Source organism: Cherax quadricarinatus, chromosome 8 (genome assembly GCF_038502225.1).
Source record: "Cherax quadricarinatus isolate ZL_2023a chromosome 8, ASM3850222v1, whole genome shotgun sequence".
NCBI classification, from domain to species: domain Eukaryota; kingdom Metazoa; phylum Arthropoda; class Malacostraca; order Decapoda; family Parastacidae; genus Cherax; species Cherax quadricarinatus.
Genome location: NC_091299.1, coordinates 24,039,176 through 24,062,061, shown reverse-complemented (window position 1 = coordinate 24,062,061; position 22,886 = coordinate 24,039,176).

Sequence of the window (22,886 nt, the reverse complement as noted above, 5' to 3'; positions counted from 1 at the left end):
ACACGGAGGGCAGGTTCGCAGGCTGGTGTTATCAAGGTAGCACCAGCAGTGGTGTGACCAGGACCAGGGCGTCGCTACCTGTGTGAAGGGGCGGTCCCACCTGATAAAACCATTTGCATAAACACCTAGACCTGCCATCATTAATTCTCACAATCTCGGTCAATATGACAAGCGGTGCGTTGCTGATAGCGCAGCATAAGCGAGGTAGCAGCGCATGAGCTGACTATTGAGGCGCACCTCCCACTATCAGGCACACTCCTATCTCTGACAGCACCAGTCATTAGTTCCAGTGACTCTGACCACTGCTGTGATGTACTACCAAGTCTTCCAGTGGTAAAGAAAGAAAAACAATTTGTGATTGAGTGAGAGATGTCCGGGCTGTCAGCTAGGACCAGGGTGTCCCTGCCTAGCCAGGCAGGACCAGGGTGTCCCTGCCCAGCCAGGCAGGACAAGGGAGTCCCTGCCCAGCTAGCCAGGACCAAAGTGTCTTTGTCCAGCCAGGCAGGACAAGGGTGTAACTGTTCAGCCAGCCAGGACCAGAGTTTTCCTGTGCAGTGAGCCAGAACCAAGGTGTCCCTGCCCAGCCAGCCAGGACCAGGGTGTCCCTGTTCAGCCAGCCAGGACCAGGGTGTCCCCGTCCAGCCAGCCAAGACCAGGGTGTCCAGGAAACCAGGGCCAGGGTGTCCATATCCAGCCAGCCAGGACCAGGGTTTTCCTGTGCAGTGAGCCAGGACCAAGGTGTCCCTGCCCAGCCAGCCAGGACCAGGGTGTCCCTGTCCAGCCAGCTAGGACCAGGGTGTCCCCGTCCAGCCAGCCAAGACCAGGGTGTCCAGCCAGCCAGGGCCAGGGTGTCCATATCAAGCCAGCCAAGACCAGGGTTTTCCTGTGCAGTGAGCCAGGATCAAGGTGTCCCTGCCCAGCCAGCCAGGACCAGGGTATAATCCTGCTATGCTAGGGTCAGGGCACCTACCCTGGCAGCCTGGACCTTGTCACCCAGAGGTTATGGGCAGTAAACTTTGTCTGTACTTTACGGAGGAAACCACCCATCCTATTGCCACACTCCCATCCTACTGCCCCACACCCATCCTACTGCCACACATCCATCCTACTGCCACACTCCCATCCTACTGCCCCACACCCATCCTACTGCCACACATCCATCCTACTGCCACACTCCCATCCTACTGCCCCACACCCATCCTACTGCCCCACACCCATCCTATTGCCACACTCCCATCCTACTGCCCCACACCCATCCTACTGCCCCACACCCATCCTATTGCCACACTCCCATCCTACTGCCCCACACCCATCCTACTGCCCCACACCCATCCTACTGCCCCACACCCATCCTACTGCCCCACACCCATCCTACTGTCCCACACTCATCCTACTGCCACACACCCAACCTACTGCCCCACACCCATCCTACTGCCACACACCCATCCTACTGCCACACATCCATCCTACTGCCCCACACCCATCCTACTGCCACACACCCATTATACTGCCCCACACCCATCCTACTGCCCCACACTCATCCTACTGCCACACTCCCAACCTACTGCCCCACACCCACCCTACTGCCCCACACCCATCCTACTGCCCCACACCCATCCTACTGTCCCACACTCATCCTACTGCCACACACCCATCCTACTGCCCCACACCCATCCTACTGCAACACACCCATCCTACTGCCACACACCCATCCTACTGCCCCACACCCATCCTACTGCCCCACACCCATCCTACTGCCCCACACCCATCCAACTGCCTCACACCCATCCTACTGCCACACACCCATCCTGCTGCCCCACACCCATCCTACTGCCCCACACCCATCCTACTGCCCAACACCCATCCTACTGCCCCACACCCATCCTACTGCCCCACACCCATCCTACTGCCCCACACCCATCCTACTGCCCTACACCCATCCCACTGCCACACACCCATCCTACTGCCCACACCCATCCTACTGTCCCACACCCATCCTACTGCTGCACACCCATCCTACTGCCACACAACCATCCTACTGCCACACACCCATCCTACTGCCACACACCCATCCTACTGCCACACACCCATCCTACTGCCACACACCTATCCTAATGTCACACACCCATCTTACTGCCCCACACCCATCCTACTGTCCCACTCCCATCCTACTGCCACACACCCATCCTACTGCCCCACACCCATCCTACTGCCACACACCCATCCTACTGCCACACACCCATCCTACTGCCACACACCCATCCTACTGCCCCACACCCATCCTACTGTCCCACTCCCATCCTACTGCCACACACCCATCCTACTGCCCCACACCCATCCTACTGCCACACACCCATCTTGCTGCCCCACACCCATCCTACTGCCCCACATCCATCCTACTGCCCCACACCCATCCTACTGCCCTACACCCATCCTACTGCCACACACCCATCCTACTGCCCACACCCATCCTACTGTCCCACACCCATCCTACTGCCGCACACCCATCCTACTGCCACACACCCATCCTACTGCCACACACCCATCCTACTGCCACACACCCATCCTACTGCCACACACCCATCCTACTGCCACACACCTATCCCAATGTCACACACCCATCTTACTGCCCCACACCCATCCTACTGTCCCACTCCCATCCTACTGCCACACACCCATCCTACTGCCCCACACCCATCCTACTGCCACACACCCATCCTACTGCCACACACCCATCCTACTGTCTCACACCCATCCTACTGCCGCACACCCATCCTACTGCCACACACCCATCCTACTGCCACACACCCATCCTACTGCCACACACCCATCCAACTGCCCACACCCATCCTACTGCCACACACCCATCCTAATGTCACACACCCATCCTACTGCCCAACACTCATCCTACTGTCCCACTACCATCCTATTGCCACGCACCCATCCTACTGCCCCACACCCATCCTACTGCCACACTCCCATCCTACTGCCACACACCCATCCTACTGTTCCATACCCATCCTACTGCCACACACCCATTATACTGTCCCACACCCATCCTACCGCGGCACACCCATACTACTGCCCCACACCCATCCTACTGCCACACACCCATCCTACTGCCACACACCCATCCTACTGCAACACACTGGTAGTACTGGTAGCAAGCAATCGTGCTAGTGGTGGTAGTACTGGTAGTACTGGTGGTACTGGTAGTACTGGTAGTACTGGTGGTACTGGTAGTACTGGTAGTACTGGTGGCACTGGTAGTACTGGTAGGAACCTGTCTTGCTAGTGGTGGTACTACTGGTAATGCTGGTGGTACTGGAAATACTGATAGGAACCTGTCTTGCTAGTAGTGGTAGTACTGGTAGTACTGGTGGTACTGGTAGTACTGGTAGGAACCTGTCTTGCTAGTGGTTGTAGTACTGGTAGTACTGGTAGAAACCTGCCTTGCTAGTAGTGGTAGTACTGGTAGTACTGGCAATACTGGTAGGACCATGCCTTGCTTGTGGTGGTAGTACTGGTAGTACTGGTAGAAACCTGCCTTGCTAGTGGTAGTAGTACTGGTAGTACTGGTAATACTGGTAGGAACATGCTTTGCTAGTGGTGGTAGTACTGGTAGTACTGATAGGAACCTGCCTTACTAGTGGTGGTAGTACTGGTAGGAACCTGTCATGCTAGTAGACGTAGTACTGGTAATACTGGTAGGAACCTGGCTTGCTAGTGGTGGTAGTACTGGTAGGAACCTGTCTTGCTAGTAGTGGTAGTACAGGTAGGAACCAGCCTTGCTACTGGTGGTAGTACTGGAAGTATTGGTAGGAGCCTGCCTTGCTAGTAGTGGTAGTACTCGTAGTATTTGTAGGAACCTGCCTTCCTAGTGGTGGTAGTACTGGTAGGAACCAGTTTTGCTAGTGGTGGTAGTAATGGTAGGAACCTGGCTTGTTAGTGGTGGTAGTACTGGTAGGAACCTGTCTTGCTAGTAGTGGTAGTACTGGTAGGAACCTGGCTTGCTAGTGGTGGTAGTACTGGTAGGAACCTGTCTTGCTAGTAGTGGTAGTACTGGTAGGAACCTGGCTTGCTAGTGGTGGTAGTACTGGTAGGAACCTGTCTTGCTAGTAGTGGTAGTACTGGTAGGAACCTGGCTTGTAAGTGGTGGTGGTACTGGTAAGAACCTGCCTTGCTACTGGTGGTAGTACTGGTAGGAACCTGCCTTGCTAGTGGTGGTAGTACTGACAGGAACCTGTTTTGCTAGTGGCGGTAGTACTGGTAGTACGGGTAGGAACCTGTCTTGCTAGTGGTGGTAGTACTGGTAGTACTGGTAGGAACCTGCCTTGCTAGTGGTGGTAGTACTGGCAGGAACCTGTTTTGCTAGTACTGATAGTACTGGTAGTACTGGTAGGAACCTGTCTTGCTGGTGGTGGTAGTACTGGTAGTACTCGTAGTACTCATAGTACTAGTAGTACTGGTTGTACTGGTGAGAACCTGTCTTGCTAGCGGTGGTACTACTGGTAGTACTGGTGGTACTGGTAGTACTAGTAGTACTGGTAGTACTGGTAGGAACCTGGTGGTGGTAGTACTGATAATACTGGTAGTACTGGTAGTACGGGTGGTACTGGTAGTACTCGTTGTACTGGTAGTACTAGTAGTACTGGTACTACGGGTGGTACTGGTAGTACTGGTAGGAACCTGCCTTGCTAGTTGTGGTAGTTCTGGTAGTACTGGTGGTGCTGGTAATACTGGTAATACTGGTGGTACTGGTAGTACTGGTAGTACTGGTGGTACTGGTAGTACTGGTAGTACTCGTGGTACTGGAAGTACTGGTAGGAACCTGCCTTACTAGTTGTGGTAGTACTGGTAGTACTGGTGGTAGTGGTAGTACTGGTAGTACTGGTAGGAACCTGCCTTGCTAGTGGTGGTAGTGCTGGTAGTACTGGAAGTACTGTTGGTACTGTTAGTACTGGTAGGACCCTGCATTGCTAGTGGTGGTAGTACTGGTAGTACTGGTAGTACTGGTGGTACTGGTAGTACTGGAAGTACTGGTAGGAACCTGCCTTGCTAGTGGCGGGAGTACTGGTAATACTGGTGGTACTGGTAGTACTGGTAGTACTGGTTGTACTGGTAGGAACCTGCATTGCTAGTGGTGGTAGTACCGGTAGTAATGGTAGTACTGGTGGTACTGGTAGTACTGGTAGGAACCTGCCTTGCTAGTGGTGGTAGTACTGGTAGTACTGATAGTACTGGTAGTACTGGTGGTACTGGTAGTACTGGTAGCACTGGTAGGAACCTGTCTTGCTAGTGGTGGTAGTGCTGGTAGGAACTTGTCGTGTTAGTGGTGGTAGTACTGGTTGTACTTTTAGTACTGGTAGGAACCAGTCTTGCTAGTTGTGGTAGTACTGGTAGGAACCTATCTTGCAAGTGGTGGCAGTACTGATAGTATTGGTAGGAACCTGTCTTGCTAGTGGTGGTAGTACTGGTAGTACTGGTAGAAGCCTGCCTTACTATTGGTGGTAGTACTGGTGGTACTGGCAATACTGGTAGGACCATGCCTTGCTAGTGGTGGTAGTACTGGTAGAAACCTACCTTGCTAGTGGCAGTAGTACTGGTAGTACTGGTAGTACTGGTAATACTGGTAGGAACCTGCCTTGCTTATGGTGGTAGTATTGGTAATACTGGTAGTACTGGTAGGAACATGCCTTGCTAGTGGTGGTAGTACTGGTAGTACTGGTAGGAACCTGCGTTGCTAGTGGTGGTAGTACTGGAAGGAACCTGTCTTGCTAGTAGTCGTAGTACTGGTAATACTGGTAGGAACCTGCCTTGCTAGTAGTGGTACTACTGGTAGTACTTGTAGGAACCTGCCTTGCTAGTAGTGGTAGTACTGGTAGGAACTTGTCTTGCTAGTAGTGGTAGTACTGGTATTACTGGTAGGAACCTGCCTTGCTAGTGGTGGTAGTACTGGTAGGAACCTGTTTTGCTATTGGTGGTAGTACTAGTAGGAACCTGGCTTGCTAGTGGTGGTAGTACTGGTAGGAACCTGTCTTGCTAGTAGTGGTAGTACTGGTAGGAACCTGGCTTGCTAGTGGTGGTAGTACTGGTAGGAACCTGTCTTGCTGGTAGTGGTAGTACTGGTAGGAACCTGGCTTGCTAGATCTGGTAGTACTGGTAGGAACCTGCCTTGCTACTGGTGGAAGTACTGGTAGTACTGGTAGGAACCTGCCTTGCTAGTGGTCATAATACTGATAGGAACCTGTTTTGCTAGTGGCTGTAGTACTGGTAGTACGGGTAGGAACCTGTCTTGCTAGTGGTGGTAGTACTGGTAGTACTGGTAGGAACCTGCCTTGCTAGTGGAGTTAGTACTGGTAGGAACCTTTTTTGCTAGTGGTGGTAGGACGAGTAGGAACCTGTCTTGCTAGTGGCGGCAGTACTGGAAGTACTGGTAGGAACCTGCCTTGCTAGTGGTGGTATTACTGATAGTACTGGTAGTACTGGTAGGAACCTGCCTTGCTAGTGGTGGTATTACTGATAGTACTGGTAGTACTGTTAGGAACCTGCATTGCTAGTGGTGGTAGTACTGGTAGTACTGGTAAGAACCTGCCTTGCTAGTGGCAGTAGTACTGGTAGTACTGGTGGTACTGGTAGTACTGGTAGTACTGGTAGGAACCTGCATTGCTGGTGGTGGTAGTACTGGTAGTACTGGTGGTACTGGTAGTACTGGTAGGAACCTGCCTTGCTAGTGATGGTAGTACTGGTAGTACTGATAGTACTGGTAGTACTGGTGGTGCTGGTAGTAGTGGTAGGAACCTGTCTTGCTAGTGGTGGTAGTGCTGGTAGGAACTTCTCTTGTTAGTGGTGGTAGTACTGGTGGTACTTTTAGTACTGGTAGGAACCAGTCTTTCTAGTGGTGGTAGTACTGGTAGGAACCTATCTTGCAAGTGGTGGCAGTACTGATAGTACTGGTAGGAACCTGTCTTGCTAGTGGTGGTAGTACTGGTAGAAACGTGCCTTGCTAGTGGTGGTAGTACTGGTAGTACTGGTAGGAACCTGTCTTGCCAGTGGTTTTAGTACTGGTAGTACTGGTAGAAACCTGCCTTGCTAGGAGTGGTAGTACTGGTAGTACTGGTAGAAACCTGCCTAGCTAGTGGTAGTAGTACTGGTAATACTGGTAGGATCCTGCCTTGCTTGTGGTGGTAGTAATAGTAGTACTGGTAATACTGGTATCAACATGCCTTGCTAGTGGTGGTAGTATTGGTAGTACTGGTAGGAACCTGCCTTGCTAGTGGTGGTAGTACTGGTAGGAACCTGTCTTGCTAGTAGTCGTAGTACTGGTAATACTGGTAGGAACCTGGCTTGCTAGTGGTGGTAGTACTGGTAGGAACCTGCCTTTCTACTGGTGGTAGTACTCACAGTATTTGTAGGAACCTGCCTTGCTAGTGGTGGTAGTACTGGTAGGAACCTGTTTTGCTAGTGGTGGTAGTACTGGTAGGTACCTGGCTTGCTAGTGGTGGTAGTACTGGTAGGAACCTGTCTTGCTAGTAGTGGTAGTACTGGTAGGAACCTGGCTTGCTAATGGTGGTAGTACTGGAAGGAACCTGTCTTGCTAGTAGTGGTAGTACTGGTAGGAACCTGGCTTGCTAGTGGTGGTAGTACTGGTAGGAACCTGCCTTGCTACTGGTGGTAGTACTGGTAGTACTGGTAGGAACCTGCCTTGCTAGTGGTGATAATACTGATAGAAACCTGTTTTGCTAGTGGCGGTAGTACTGGTAGTACGAGTAGGAACCTGTCTTGCTAGTGGTGGTAGTACTGGTAGTACTGGTAGGAAGCTGCCTTGCTAGTGGTGGTAGTAATGGTAGGAACCTGTTTTGCTAGTGGTGGTAGTACTGGTAGTACGGGTATGAACCTGTCTTGCTAGTGGCGGCAGTACTGGAAGTACTGGTAGGAACCTGCCTTGCTAGTGGTGGTATTACTGATAGTACTGATAGTACTGGTAGGAACCTGCATTGCTAGTGGTGGTAGTACTGGTAGGAACTTGCCTTGCTAGTGGCGGTAGTATTGGTAGTACTGGTGGTACTGGTAGTACTGGTAGCACTGGAAGTACTGGTAGTACTGGTAGGAACCTGCATTGCTAGTGGTACCAGTACTGGTAGTACTGGTAGTACTGGTAGTACTGGTGGTACTGGTAGTACTGGTAGTACTGGTAGGAACCTGTCTTGCTAGTGGTGGTAGTGCTGGTAGGAACTTGTCTTGTTGGTGGTGGTAGTACTGGTAGGAACCAGTCTTGCTAGTGGTGGTAGTACTGGTAGGAACCATTCTTGCAAGTGGTGGCAGTACTGATAGTACTGGTAGGAACCTGTCTTGCTAGTGGTGGTAGTACTGGTAGAAACCTGCCTTGCTAGTGGTGGTAGTACTGGTAGCACTGGTAGGAACCTGTCTTGCTAGTGGTTGTAGTACTGGTAGTACTGGTAGAAACCTGCCTTGCTAGTGGTGGTAGTACGGGTAGTACTGGTAGAAACCTGCCTTGCTAGTGGTAGTAGTACTGGTAGTACTGGTAATACTGGTAGGAACCTGCCTTGCTTGTGGTGGTAGTAATAGTAGTACTGGTAATACTGGTAGGAACATGCCTTGCTAGTGGTGGTAGTACTGGTAGTACTGGTAGGAACCTGCCTTGCTAGTGGTGGTAGTACTGGTAGGAACCTGTCTTGCTAGTAGTCGTAGTACTGGTAATACTGATAGGAACCTGGCTTGCTAGTGGTGGTAGTACTGGTAGGAACCTGTCTTGCTAGTAGTGGTAGTACTGGTAGTACTGGTAGGAACCTGCCTTGCTACTGGTGGTAGTACTCGTAGTATTTGTACGAACCTGCCTTGCTAGTGGTGGTAGTACTGGTAGGAACCTGTTTTGCTAGTGGTGGTAGTACTGGTAGGAACCTGGCTTGCTAGTGGTGGTAGTGCTGGTAGGAACCTGTCTTGCTAGTAGTGGTAGTACTGGTAGGAACCGGGCTTGCTAGTGGTGGTAGTACTGGTAGGAACCTGTCTTGCTAGTAGTGGTAGTACTGGTAGGAACCTGTTTTGCTGGTGGTTGTAGTACTGGTAGTACTGGTAGTACGGGTAGGAACCTGTCTTGCTAGTGGTGGTAGTACTGGTAGGAACCTGCCTTGCTAGTGGTGGTAGTACTGGTAGGAACCTGTTTTGCTAGTGGTGGTAGTACTGGTAGTACGGGTAGGAACCTGTCTTGCTAGTGGTGGTAGTACTGGTAGTACTGGTAGGAACCTGCCTTGCTAGTGGTGGTAGTACTGGTAGTACGGGTAGGAACCTGTCTTGCTAGTGGTGGCAGTACTGGAAGAACTGGTAGGAACCTGCCTTGCTAATGGTGGTATTACTGATAGTACTGGTAGTACTGGTGGGAACCTGCATTGCTAGTGGTGGTAGTACTGGTAGTATTGGTAGTACTGGTAGGAACCTGCCTTGCTAGTGGCAGTAGTACTGGTAGTACTGGTGGTACTGGTAGTACTGGTAGTACTGGTAGAAACCTGCATTGCTAGTGGTGGTAGTACTGGTAGTACTGGTGGTACTGTTAGTACTGGTAGGAACCTGCATTGCTAGTGGTGGTAGTACTAGTATTACTGGTGGTACTGGTAGTACTGGTAGTACTGGTAGTACTGGTAGGAACCTGTCTTGCTAGAGGTGGTAGTGCTGGTAGGAGCTTGTCTTGTTAGTGGTTGTAGAACTGGTGGTACTTTTAGTACTGGTAGGAACCACTCTTGCTAGTGGTGGTAGTACTGGTAGGAACCAGTCTTGCAAGTGGTGGCAGTACTGATAGTACTGGTAGGAACCTGTCTTGCTAGTGGTGGTAGTACTGGTAGAAACCTGCCTTGCTAGTGGTGGTAGTGCTGGTAGTACTGGTAGTACTGGTAGAAACCTGCCTTGCTAGTGGTGGTAGTACTGGTAGTACTGGTAGTACTGGTAGAAACCTGCCTTGCTAGTGGTGGTAGTACTGGTAGGAACCTGTCTTGCTAGTGGTTGTATTACTGGTAGTACTGGCAATACTGGTATTACCATGCCTTGCTAGTGGTGGTAGTACTGGTAGAAACCTGCCTTGCTAGTGGTAGTAGTACTGGTAGTACTGGTAATACTGGTAGGAACCTGCCTTGCTTGTGGTGGTAGTAATGGTAGTACTGGTAATACTGGTAGGAACATGCCTTGCTAGTGGTGGTAGTACTGGTAGTACTGGTAGGAACCTGCCTTGCTTGTGGTGGTAGTACTGGTAGGAACCTGTCTTGCTAGTAGTCGTAGTACTGGGTATACTGGTAGGAACCTGGCTTGCTAGTGGTGGTAGTACTGGTAGGAACCTATCTTGCTAGTACTGGTAGTACTGGTAGTACTGGTAGGAACCTGCCTTTCTACTGGTGGTAGTACTCGAGGTATTTGTAGGAACCTGCCTTGCTAGTGGTAGTAGTAATGGTAGGAACCTCTTTTGCTAGTGGTAGTAGTACTGGCAGGAACCTGGCTTGCTAGTGGTGGTAGTACTGGTAGGAACCTGCCTTGCTAGTAGTGGTAGTACTGGTAGGAACCTGGCTTTCTAGTGGTGGTAGTACTGGTAGGAACCTGTCTTGCTAGTAGTGGTAGTACTGGTAGGAACCTGGCTTGCTAGTGGTGGTAGTACTGGTAGTACTGGTAGGAACCTGCCTTGCTACTGGTGGTAGTACTGGTAGTACTGGTAGGAACCTGCCTTGCTAGTGGTGGTAATACTGATAGGATCCTGTTTTGCTAGTGGCTGTAGTACTGGTAGTGCTGGTAGGAACCTGCCTTGCTAGTGGTGGTAGTACTGGTAGGAACCTGTTTTGCTAGTGGTGGTAGTACTGGTAGTACTGGTAGTACGGGTAGGAACCTGTCTTGCTAGTGGTGGCAGTTCTGGAAGTACTGGTAGGAACCTGCCTTGCTAGTGGTGGTATTACTGATAGTACTGGTAGTACTGGTTGGAACCTGCCTTGCTAGTGGTTGTATTACTGATAGTACTGGTAGTACTGGTAGGAACCTGTCTTGCTGGTGGTGGTAGTACTGGTAGTACTCGTAGTACTCGTAGTACTAGTAGTACTGGTTGTACTGGTGGGAACCTGTCTTGCTAGTGGTGGTACTACTGGTAGTATTGGTAGTACTGGTGGTACTGGTAGTACTGGTAGTACTGGTAGTACGGGTGGTACTGGTAGTACTCGTTGTACTGGTAGTACTAGTAGTACTGGTACTACGGGTGGTACTGGTAGTACTGGTAGGAACCTGCCTTGCTAGCTGTGGTAGTACTGGTGTTGCTGGTAACACTGGTAATACTGGTGGTACTGGTAGTACTGGTAGTACTGGTGGTACTGGTAGTACTGGTAATACTGGTGGTACTGGTAGTACTGTTAGGAACCTGCCTTGCTAGTTGTGGTAGTACTGGTAGTACTGGTGGTAGTGGTAGTACTGGTAGTACTGGTAGGAACCTGCCTTGCTATTGGTGGTAGTACTGGTAGTACTGGTAGGAACCTGCATTGCTAGTGGTGGTAGTACTGGTGGCACTGGTAGTACTGGTAGTACTGGTAGTACTGGTAGGAACCTGCTTGTGGTTGTGACTGCAAGTGTTTATATTCAGCTACTTAATTAAATCGTCCGTATTAGGAGGTAGTGACTGTCTGCCCTCCCCTGCTGCCCTCCCCTGCTGCCCTCCCCTGCTGCCTTCCTCTGCTGCCCTCCCCTGCTGCCTTCCTCTGCTGCCTTCCCCTGCTGCCCTCCCCTGCTGCCCTCCCCTGCTGCCTTCCTCTGCTGCCTTCCTCTGCTGCCTTCCCCTGCTGCCTTCCCCTGCTGCCTTCCTCTGCTGCCTTCCCCTGCTGCCCTCCTCTGCTGCCTTCCCCTGCTGCCTTCCTCTGCTGCCTTCCCCTGCTGCCCTCCCCTGCTGCCTTCCTCTACTGCCTTCCCCTGCTGCCCTCTGCTGCCCTCCCCTGCTGCCCTCCCATGCTGCCCTCCCCTGCTGCCCTCCCCTGCTGCCCTCCCCTGCTGCCCTCCCCTGCTGCCTTCCCCTGCTGCCCTCCCCTGCTGCCTTCCCCTGCTGCCTTCCCCTGCTGCCTTCCCCTGCTGCCTTCCCCTGCTGCCTTCCCCTGCTGCCTTCCCCTGCTGCCTTCCCCTGCTGCCTTCCCCTGCTGCCTTCCCCTGCTGCCTTCCCCTGCTGCCTTCCCCTGCTGCCTTCCCCTGCTGCCTTCCCCTGCTGCCTTCCCCTGCTGCCTTCCCCTGCTGCCTTCCCCTGCTGCCTTCCCCTGCTGCCTTCCTCTGCTGCCTTCCCCTGCTGCCCTCCCCTGCTGCCCTCCCCTGCTGCCTTCCTCTGCTGCCTTCCCCTGCTGCCTTCCTCTGCTGCCTTCCCCTGCTGCCCTCCTCTGCTGCCCTCCCCTGCTGCCTTCCCCTTCTGCCCTCCGCTGCTGCCCTTCCCTGCTGCCCTCCCCTACTGCCCTCTCCTGCTGCCCTCTCCTGCTGCCCTCTCCTGCTACCCTCCCCTATATGTGTAACTCCATGTACTTAATCATTAGACGTATAACAGTCATGTACTTGATAACCTCCTACGTACCAAGTTCATGCAGAACAACACGTACCTGGGACCATCCTGGTCATCCTTCTCAGTATGTTTTCCCTCACATTTAAGTCACTTGTGTAATGTAGCGACCAGAACCCATCACCATAATCTAAATGAGGCCTTAATAAAGGAATATTAAGCTGAGGTTGAACATGATGGTTTCTGTTATTTAGACTTCTTAATATGAAGCCAGGAATTAAGTCTGTTGTGAACACTTGTGTACTGTTGTCTTGGCTTTATGTTACTGCTAAGCTGAACTACTAAATCTTTCTCACATTCAGAGTGTCTGAGGTTTATATTGTTTAGTCTGTAAGTGTCATGGCTATTTTTCTTGTCCAAGGCTTAGAACTTTTCATTTGTCTATATTAAACTGCAACTGCCACTTCTCATACCACTGCATCAATCTATTCAGATCTTCCTGGAACACGCTATTGTCCTCGTCAGAATTAATGGAAACAGCTTATTTTGGTGTGGTCGGCAAATTTGCTTATGTCCCTATTTGTTCCCTCATCTATGTCGATTATTTAAATTGTGAGCAACAAAGGGCCGAACATTGACCCTTGTGGACCACCACTTGTGACGTGCTACCATTCGGATTTCTCCCTGTTATGCAAACTCTCTGCTGCTTCTCTGTCAACCACGCCTCTGTCCAAGACAAAAATTTTCCCTCCTATTCCGTGTGCCTTGACTTTCCTCAATAACCTCTGATGTGGTATTCTGTTAAAAGCCTTTCTGAAGTCCATATATATTCATTGCCATCATCTTCCTCCTCAAATACCTTAGTGAAAAAAAGTTAGTAAATTCGTAAGTGTGGCATGCAAAGAGCATGTTCCAATTTATTCGGCTTATGCCACACTCCCATATAGGCTGCCTCCCAACCAGCGAACCGGATGCTAAGGGTTTAACGATCAACAGGGTACCCATCATTAAATCAGTACTTTGGTTCAATGACCAATCACAGGCAAGCCCGCCGAAGCTGAAGCAACATGGTTCACTTGCGGTAAGGTAAGCATTGGCAGACTTGCCTACCTACTGGTTGTGTATGGTGCACACTCTGGCTTCTGCTTTGCCGTCTGTCACCGTGGTGTACACTTATTATTCTGTCTGTACATATTGTACATAGTGTACATGTCTGTATATAGTGGGTGAAGGCAAATATACATTATAGACTACTGCTGAGTTATGTTAGCTCCAATTCCCATTACTACCAGGTCTCACAAGTCACAGGTGCTCTTAATAGTAAAGCAGGAACGGCTTTTTGTAAAATAATGCTGAGATTTAATAATCAATTTATATCTTTCACGGTTGCTACGAATAGCCTCGGCAGTTTTTGATTCTACCAAGTTTCCCTCAATGGAGATTATACTAATTGGACTATAATTCGAAGCTAACGCCCTGTCTCCTGCTTTGTAGATCTTCCTGTAGATAGTTTCGGGAGTCACCGCCCCTCGCAGCCCAGTCCACAACCAGATATCACATTTATCATTTTCCACGTATCCGGCACAATACCAGTTTGTAGTGATATGCTGAAAAGACTAGTTAATGGTTTACTAAGTTGATATCAAGTCACCGATACCTGTCGAGAGTGTGAAGAACACCATAGCTCACGCTACAAGAGCAAGGTAGGTTACAGATTTCTTCTAGAATGGGGGACTGCGCAGTTCTTGTGTGACCTAGTACTTTTGCTTCCTTGCCACTTCCTCCATGAAGCAAAGCAGAATGTTTGATTCTTGCTGTCTTAAGCATAGACAACAATGTCCACTATCTTTACCATGGGAATAAAGTGGGAGCAGGATTTTCCTTAATTGTCCTGCTAAGGTAAGAGATGGACTGTCTTTTATTAAGCTACACTTTGCAACACTGGAGTCTTGCAAGGAGCGTCGGTCGCTTGACCACGTCGTATACTCGTACTGCATCTGGGATCAATTACTTGCTGTAGCAGTAAACTAGAAGCTTGCCCTTTCTGAGAGGGCTGGGCCCCTCAGGACTGAAAGGGGCTGAAAGGGGCTGAAGGGGGCTGATACCCCCTCCTGGAGAAAGTTTCTCCACAGGCCAGGGGATCTGTTTGGCTTTAATCTATTTGTCTGAAAACGGGAGCTACGTTGCCTGGGCAGTCCGCTCCATACACAAATAACCCGCACATAGATGTGATGAGCTTACGGCGACGTTTCGGTCCGACTTGGACCATTTAGAAAGTCACACTAACGAAAAGGAGAGAAGGAGAGGTATATATAGGCAGGAGGTGGTAGTAGTAGTAGTAGTAGTAGTAGTAGTAGTAGTAGTTAGTGTGACTTTGTAAATGGTCCGAGTCGGACCGAAACGTCGTCGTAACCACCTGTCTTCTATGTGCGGGTCATTTGTGTATTGTTCCAGTCACGGTATTGTGCCTTCTTTTGTTATTATTTTTCGTTTTTGTTATACAGTACGCTCTATACTATGAGAAACATAGTGAGACCTCGTTAAGAGGCACGTAAGTTCCTCCGTCTTGTAATATCATTTTCATTTTTCCACTATAATCTACCGTGTCCATAATTACTAACACATTTGTTTTGTTTGGTAACGTGAAGTCCAGGATCTTTCCTTAATTCATGGTATATTATTATTATTATAATCAAGGGGGAAGCGCTAAACCCGGAGGATCATACAGCAATTCATGGTATGACTTAACAAGTCTTTGAGGACAATTGTCTTCCACTCTCCGCAACTCTGTTAACCAAACCTGTACTGTCTTATATTATTTCTAAATGTAAATTTAGAAAGACTGACCACTGTGGTTGAGTTTGTGCAGTGTCAGCAGTGTCAGCAGTGTCAGCAGTGTCAGCAGTGTCAGCAGTGTCAGCAGTGTCAGCAGTGTCAGCAGTGTCAGACTCTTGAATTCCACTGGAGAAGTCTCTCGCGCATGCGAAATAATTCATCAGTAAAGATACCCAGATGTTACACAATATGTCTTATTCATCAATAAAGATATCTATATGTCATACATGTATCTTATTCATCACCTTAATGATGAATAAGATATTTCGTCATCTCGTCAGCAAAAGATGAAGCAATTTTGATGACTTGCAGCGTCTTGGAAGCGTCTTATCATTGACTTCCTAAGATCGCCGTAGCCTTGAGAAATGAGGACGTCTGGAAGCCAGCTCCATCTGACAACACATCTGACCGCTGACCTCGTATCAAACCTAACGGAGGGTCCACTGTGAGAGTCTGAACCATCTGTCTTGTGTAGGGTTGCGTGGGAGGTGTACGAGTGACCAGCTGTGGGCAGGTGTACGAGAGTGACCAGCTGTGGGGAGGTGGAGGAGAGTGACCAGCTGTGGGGAGGTGGAGGAGAGTGACCAGCTGTGGGGAGGTGGAGGAGAGTGACTAGCTGTGGGGAGGTGGAGGAGAGTGACCAGCTATGGGCGGTCATTGACCCTGCCTTGTCTCTCTCTCTCTCTCTCTCTCTCTCTCTCTCTCTCTCTCTCTCTCTCTCTCTTATCTTCCCACTAAAACAAGTCTGTCTTCAAGAGAGAACCGTAAGTGTCCTCCTGCCTTCAAGACATGTGCGGGTAAACAGGTATATAAATTACATGAGTGAGTCAGTCAGTAAGAAATTCAGTAAGTCAGTGAGTGAGTCAGTCAGTAAGAAATTCAGTAAGTCAGTAAGAAAGTCAGTCAGTAAGAAATTCAGTAAGTCAGTGAGTGAGTGAGTCAGTCACTCACTCACTCAGTCAGTAAGAAAGTCAGTCAGCAAGAAATTTAGTAAGTCGGTGAGTGAGTGAGTGAGTCAGTCAGTCAGTAAGAAATTCAGTCAGTAAGAAATTCAGTCAGTAAGAAATTTAGTAAGTCAGTGAGCCAGTCAGTCAGTTAGTAAGAAAGTCAGTCAGTAAGAAATTCAGTAAGTCAGTGAGTGAGTGAGTGAGTCAGTCAGTTAGTAAGAAAGTCAGTCAGTAAGAAAGTAAATCAGTCAGTCAGTAAGAAAGTCGGTGAGTCAGTCAGTCAGTCAGTCAGTAAGAAAGTAAGTCAGTCAGTAAGAAAATAAGTCATTAAGTCACTCAGTAAGTCAGTTAGAAAGTTACTTAGTAAGTCAGTTAGAAAGTCAGTAAGCCAGTCAGTAAGTCGGTAAGTCACTAAGTCAATAATTCAGTAAGAAAGTCAGTAAGTCAATCAGTCAGTAAGTCAGCCAGTAGGAAAGTCAGTAAGTCAGTAAGAAAGTAAGTCAGTCAGTCAGTAGGAAAATTAGTCAGTAAGAAAATTAGTCAGTAAGTCAGTAAGAAAGTCAGTAAGTAATTAAGTCAGTAAGAAAGTAAGTCGGTTAGTCAGAAAGTCAGCCAGTCAGTTAGTCAGTCAGTTAGTTAGTCAGTCAGTTAGTGAGTGAGTCAGTCAGTTAGTCTGTCAGTAAGAAAGTCAGTAATTCAGTCAGTCAGTAAGTGTGTATGAGTGTGTTACGTCAGTGTCGCCTTGAACTACTGCCAACACACACCACAATAATATTAAGTAGTAAGTGTATGTAAGTGTAAGTGTGGTAAGACTAGAGAAACTCACACTGGTCAGGCGAACCAGTCTGGCACCTCCTTGTGATCTTCGTCAAGATTTACACACTTCCTGGCTAGTCCAGGCAACCTCGCTGCCAGACGTATCGCGCGGATATATCTAGCCCAACTTGTGGTTAAATATTTCTTGTAATAGCTTTAGGTAACCTACCCCCTATCCCTCTCTCCGTCCCATCGTCTCTATCTTAACATGCAAGGTGCCTGAAGGACGTTTTCAGAGGTCCCAGGCCACGTCTGCCAAGTCTCTTGCTATTGTAAGAAGTGATTTCTGTGTACAGATTTGGGACCAGTATCTTTAGGATTTTCTAGGTGTAAATTGTGATGTATCCTACTCGACTGCGTTCCAGGGAGCACAGGTCCAGGGACCTTTAATGGTCCCAGTAATTAAGGTGCTGTTGATCAGTCACTGATCCACCGGAAGGCCTGGTCGTGGACTGGGCCGCGGGGGCGTTGATCCCCGGAATGCCCTCCAGGTAGACTGTACTAATAAGAACAGAAAGAACCCAAAAATCACAATACCGTGATTGGAACAATACACAAATAACCCGCACATAGGAGAGAGGAGCTTACGACGACATTTCGGTCCAACTTGGACTGAAACGTTCAATGGTTTAACGAAACGTCCAGTGGTTTAAGTTGGACAGAAATGTCGTCATAAGCTTCTCTCTCTCCTGTGTGCGAGTTATTTGTGTATATACGTGCAGTGGATGTTCTCTGTACATTCTTCAGATCTGCAGTTTCACCTGCCGTGAATGAAGGTGTTAATATACGACAATATTCCAGCCAAGAAAGAACCAGTGATTTAAATATAATCATCATTACACTAGCATCTCAAGTACAGTAACACAGGAGTTTATTTTATGATTATCTCATAATATGTCTCAGTCTCCCACTTAATAAAGGTAGTGTAGGTTCTTTTATTTTCAGAAGAATTTGCTACCGACTTCTGGTAACCATCCAGCAGTGGTGTTACCCTGCGACTCTCAATGCTACAACAGCTATTCTTCTGTAAGACTATTCCTACAAGCGTGCTCCATAACTGAATGTAATTTCGCCAAATTCTCCCCTTTAATTCATGATGACTGCTGAAATTCACGATGGATGTTACACCAAGGAAGTGTGCGAGTATTGTAGCTTTTAGAAAACAAACTGATTTGAGTATCAGACAGATTGCTAAAAATTTGAGCCTAACAAAGTCAACTGTTGGTCAGATTCTGAAGAGAGCTGACGACACTGATGACTGTGGAGCGCTGCGTCCAGGAAGATGTGGGAAAAAAAACGCAAGACAACACCACGATGACAAGGTTATCATAAGAAATAGTGTGAAGGATCCTATGGAAACCAGCAAAGATCTACAGAGAGATTTGGTTTCAGCTGTGTAAATGTTGATTCTTCAACTGTTCGACGAAGGCTCCTGGAAGCTGGCAGAACTGCCAGAAAGTCGGTAAGGAGACAATTATTGACTGCTGCTATGAAGAAAAAACGGCTGCGGTGGGCATTCTATCATAAGGGATGGACGACAGATGAATGTAGAAAAGTTATATTTTCAGATGAGGCGCATTTTGAAGTACATGGGCACGTATCAGTGGTAGTGAAGTACATGGGCACGTATCAGTGGTAGTGAAGTACATGGGCACGTATCAGTGGTAGTGAAGTACATGGGCACGTATCAGTGGTAGTGAAGTACATGGGCACGTATCAGTGGTAGTGAAGTACATGGGCACGTATCAGTGGTAGTGAAGTACATGGGCACGTATCAGTGGTAGTGAAGTACATGGGCACGTATCAGTGGTAGTGAAGTACATGCGCACGTATCAGTGGTAGTGAAGTACATGGGCACGTATCAATGGTAGTGAAGTACATGGGCACGTATCAGTGGTAGTGAAGTACATGGGCACGTATCAGTGGTAGTGAAGTACATGGGCACGTATCAGTGGTAGTGAAGTACATGGGCACGTATCAGTGGTAGTGAAGTACATGGGCACGTATCAGTGGTAGTGAAGTACATGGGCACGTATCAGTGGTAGTGAAGTACATGGGCACGTATCAGTGGTAGTGAAGTACATGGGCACGTATCAGTGGTAGTGAAGTACATGGGCACGTATCAGTGGTAGTGAAGTACATGGGCACGTATCAGTGGTAGTGAAGTACATGGGCACGTATCAGTGGTAGTGAAGTACATGGGCACGTATCAGTGGTAGTGAAGTACATGCGCACGTATCAGTGGTAGTGAAGTACATGGGCACGTATCAGTGGTAGTGAAGTACATGGGCACGTATCAGTGGTAGTGAAGTACATGGGCACGTATCAGTGGTAGTGAAGTACATGGGCACGTATCAGTGGTAGTGAAGTACATGGGCACGTATCAGTGGTAGTGAAGTACATGGGCACGTATCAGTGGTAGTGAAGTACATGGGCACGTATCAGTGGTAGTGAAGTACATGGGCACGTATCAGTGGTAGTGAAGTACATGGGCACGTATCAGTGGTAGTGAAGTACATGGGCACGTATCAGTGGTAGTGAAGTACATGGGCACGTATCAGTGGTAGTGAAGTACATGCGCACGTATCAGTGGTAGTGAAGTACATGGGCACGTATCAGTGGTAGTGAAGTACATGGGCACGTATCAGTGATAGTGAAGTACATGGGTACGTATCAGTGGTAGTGAAGTACATGGGCACGTATCAGTGGTAGTGAAGTACATGGGCACGTATCAGTGGTAGTGAAGTACATGGGCACGTATCAGTGGTAGTGAAGTACATGGGCACGTATCAGTGGTAGTGAAGTACATGGGCACGTATCAGTGGTAGTGAAGTACATGGGCACGTATCAGTGGTAGTGAAGTACATGGGCACGTATCAGTGGTAGTGAAGTACATGGGCACGTATCAGTGGTAGTGAAGTACATGGGCATGTATCAGTGGTAGTGAAGTACATGGGCACGTATCAGTGGTAGTGAAGTACATGGGCACGTATCAGTGGTAGTGAAGTACATGGGCACGTATCAGTGGTAGTGAAGTACATGGGCATGTATCAGTGGTAGTGAAGTACATGGGCACGTATCAGTGGTAGTGAAGTACATGGGCACGTATCAGTGGTAGTGAAGTACATGGGCACGTATCAGTGGTAGTGAAGTACATGGGCACGTATCAGTGGTAGTGAAGTACATGGGCACGTATCAGTGGTAGTGAAGTACATGGGCACGTATCAGTGGTAGTGAAGTACATGGGCACGTATCAGTGGTAGTGAAGTACATGGGCACGTATCAGTGGTAGTGAAGTACATGGGCACGTATCAGTGGTAGTGAAGTACATGGGCACGTATCAGTGGTAGTGAAGTACATGGGCACGTATCAGTGGTAGTGAAGTACATGGGCACGTATCAGTGGTAGTGAAGTACATGGGCACGTATCAGTGGTAGTGAAGTACATGGGCACGTATCAGTGGTAGTGAAGTACATGGGCACGTATCAGTGGTAGTGAAGTACATGGGCACGTATCAGTGGTAGTGAAGTACATGGGCACGTATCAGTGGTAGTGAAGTACATGGGCACGTATCAGTGGTAGTGAAGTACATGGGCACGTATCAGTGGTAGTGAAGTACATGGGCACGTATCAGTGGTAGTGAAGTACATGGGCACGTATCAGTGGTAGTGAAGTACATGGGCACGTATCAGTGGTAGTGAAGTACATGGGCACGTATCAGTGGTAGTGAAGTACATGGGCACGTATCAGTGGTAGTGAAGTACATGGGCACGTATCAGTGGTAGTGAAGTACATGGGCACGTATCAGTGGTAGTGAAGTACATGGGCACGTATCAGTGGTAGTGAAGTACATGGGCACGTATCAGTGGTAGTGAAGTACATGGGCACGTATCAGTGGTAGTGAAGTACATGGGCACGTATCAGTGATAGTGAAGTACATGGGCACGTATCAGTGGTAGTGAAGTACATGGGCACGTATCAGTGGTAGTGAAGTACATGGGCACGTATCAGTGGTAGTGAAGTACATGGGCACGTATCAGTGGTAGTGAAGTACATGGGCACGTATCAGTGGTAGTGAAGTACATGGGCACGTATCAGTGGTAGTGAAGTACATGGGCACGTATCAGTGGTAGTGAAGTACATGCGCACGTGTCAGTGGTAGTGAAGTACATGGGCACGTATCAGTGGTAGTGAAGTACATGGGCACGTATCAGTGGTAGTGAAGTACATGGGCACGTATCAGTGGTAGTGAAGTACATGGGCACGTATCAGTGGTAGTGAAGTACATGGGCACGTATCAGTGGTAGTGAAGTACATGGGCACGTATCAGTGGTAGTGAAGTACATGGGCACGTATCAGTGGTAGTGAAGTACATGGGCACGTATCAGTGGTAGTGAAGTACATGGGCACGTATCAGTGATAGTGAAGTACATGGGCACGTATCAGTGGTAGTGAAGTACATGGGCACGTATCAGTGGTAGTGAAGTACATGGGCACGTATCAGTGGTAGTGAAGTACATGGGCACGTATCAGTGATAGTGAAGTACATGGGCACGTATCAGTGGTAGTGAAGTACATGCGCACGTGTCAGTGGTAGTGAAGTACATGGGCACGTATCAGTGGTAGTGAAGTACATGGGCACGTATCAGTGGTAGTGAAGTACATGGGCACGTATCAGTGGTAGTGAAGTACATGGGCACGTATCAGTGGTAGTGAAGTACATGGGCACGTATCAGTGGTAGTGAAGTACATGGGCACGTATCAGTGGTAGTGAAGTACATGGGCACGTATCAGTGGTAGTGAAGTACATGGGCACGTATCAGTGGTAGTGAAGTACATGGGCACGTATCAGTGATAGTGAAGTACATGGGCACGTATCAGTGGTAGTGAAGTACATGGGCACGTATCAGTGGTAGTGAAGTACATGGGCACGTATCAGTGGTAGTGAAGTACATGGGCACGTATCAGTGGTAGTGAAGTACATGGGCACGTATCAGTGGTAGTGAAGTACATGCGCACGCATCAGTGGTAATGATCTCAGTAATAGTACCAGTTCCTAGCAACTTCAGACTTGTTAGGTAAGACACATATGCAACAGTTAGGTATCTTTATTGTGAAACGTTTCGCCTACACAGTAGGCTTCTTCAGTCAAGTACAGAAAAGTTGATAGAAGCAGAAGATACTTGAAGACGATGTAATCAGTCCATCACCCTTAAAGTTTTGAGGTGGTCAGTCCCTCAGTCTGGAGAAGAGCATTGTTCCATAGTATGAAACAATATTGTTTCATACTATGGAACAATGCTCTTCTCCAGACTGAGGGACTGACCACCTCAAAACTTTAAGGGTGATGGACTGATTACATCGTCTTCAAGTATCTTCTGCTTCTATCAACTTTCCTGTACTTGACTGAAGAAGCCTACTGTGTAGGCGAAACGTTTCACAATAAAGATACCTAACTGTTGCATATGTGTCTTACCTAACAACCTGTCGGTATTTTATACCATTTTAATGTTCAACTTCAGACTTGCAAGATAGTGTCCAGTTACCTCAAGTGTCCGAGGACGCTCTGACTACCTTGAGTGCTGAGCCTATCCCTGCAATGTCTGCTAGTTCAAGTAGTAGTTTCTCCACAGGGGACGCCTTGTCGGAAAACAATTACTTGCAACTAGTAATGCCATCTCTTGTTGATGTCACATGCCGTCTGCAGAAAGACGTTTCTGTCGCAGCTAGTGCCCTCACCTTCCTCTTGCAGTGTATCTTAGACATTTTTTTTTATTACT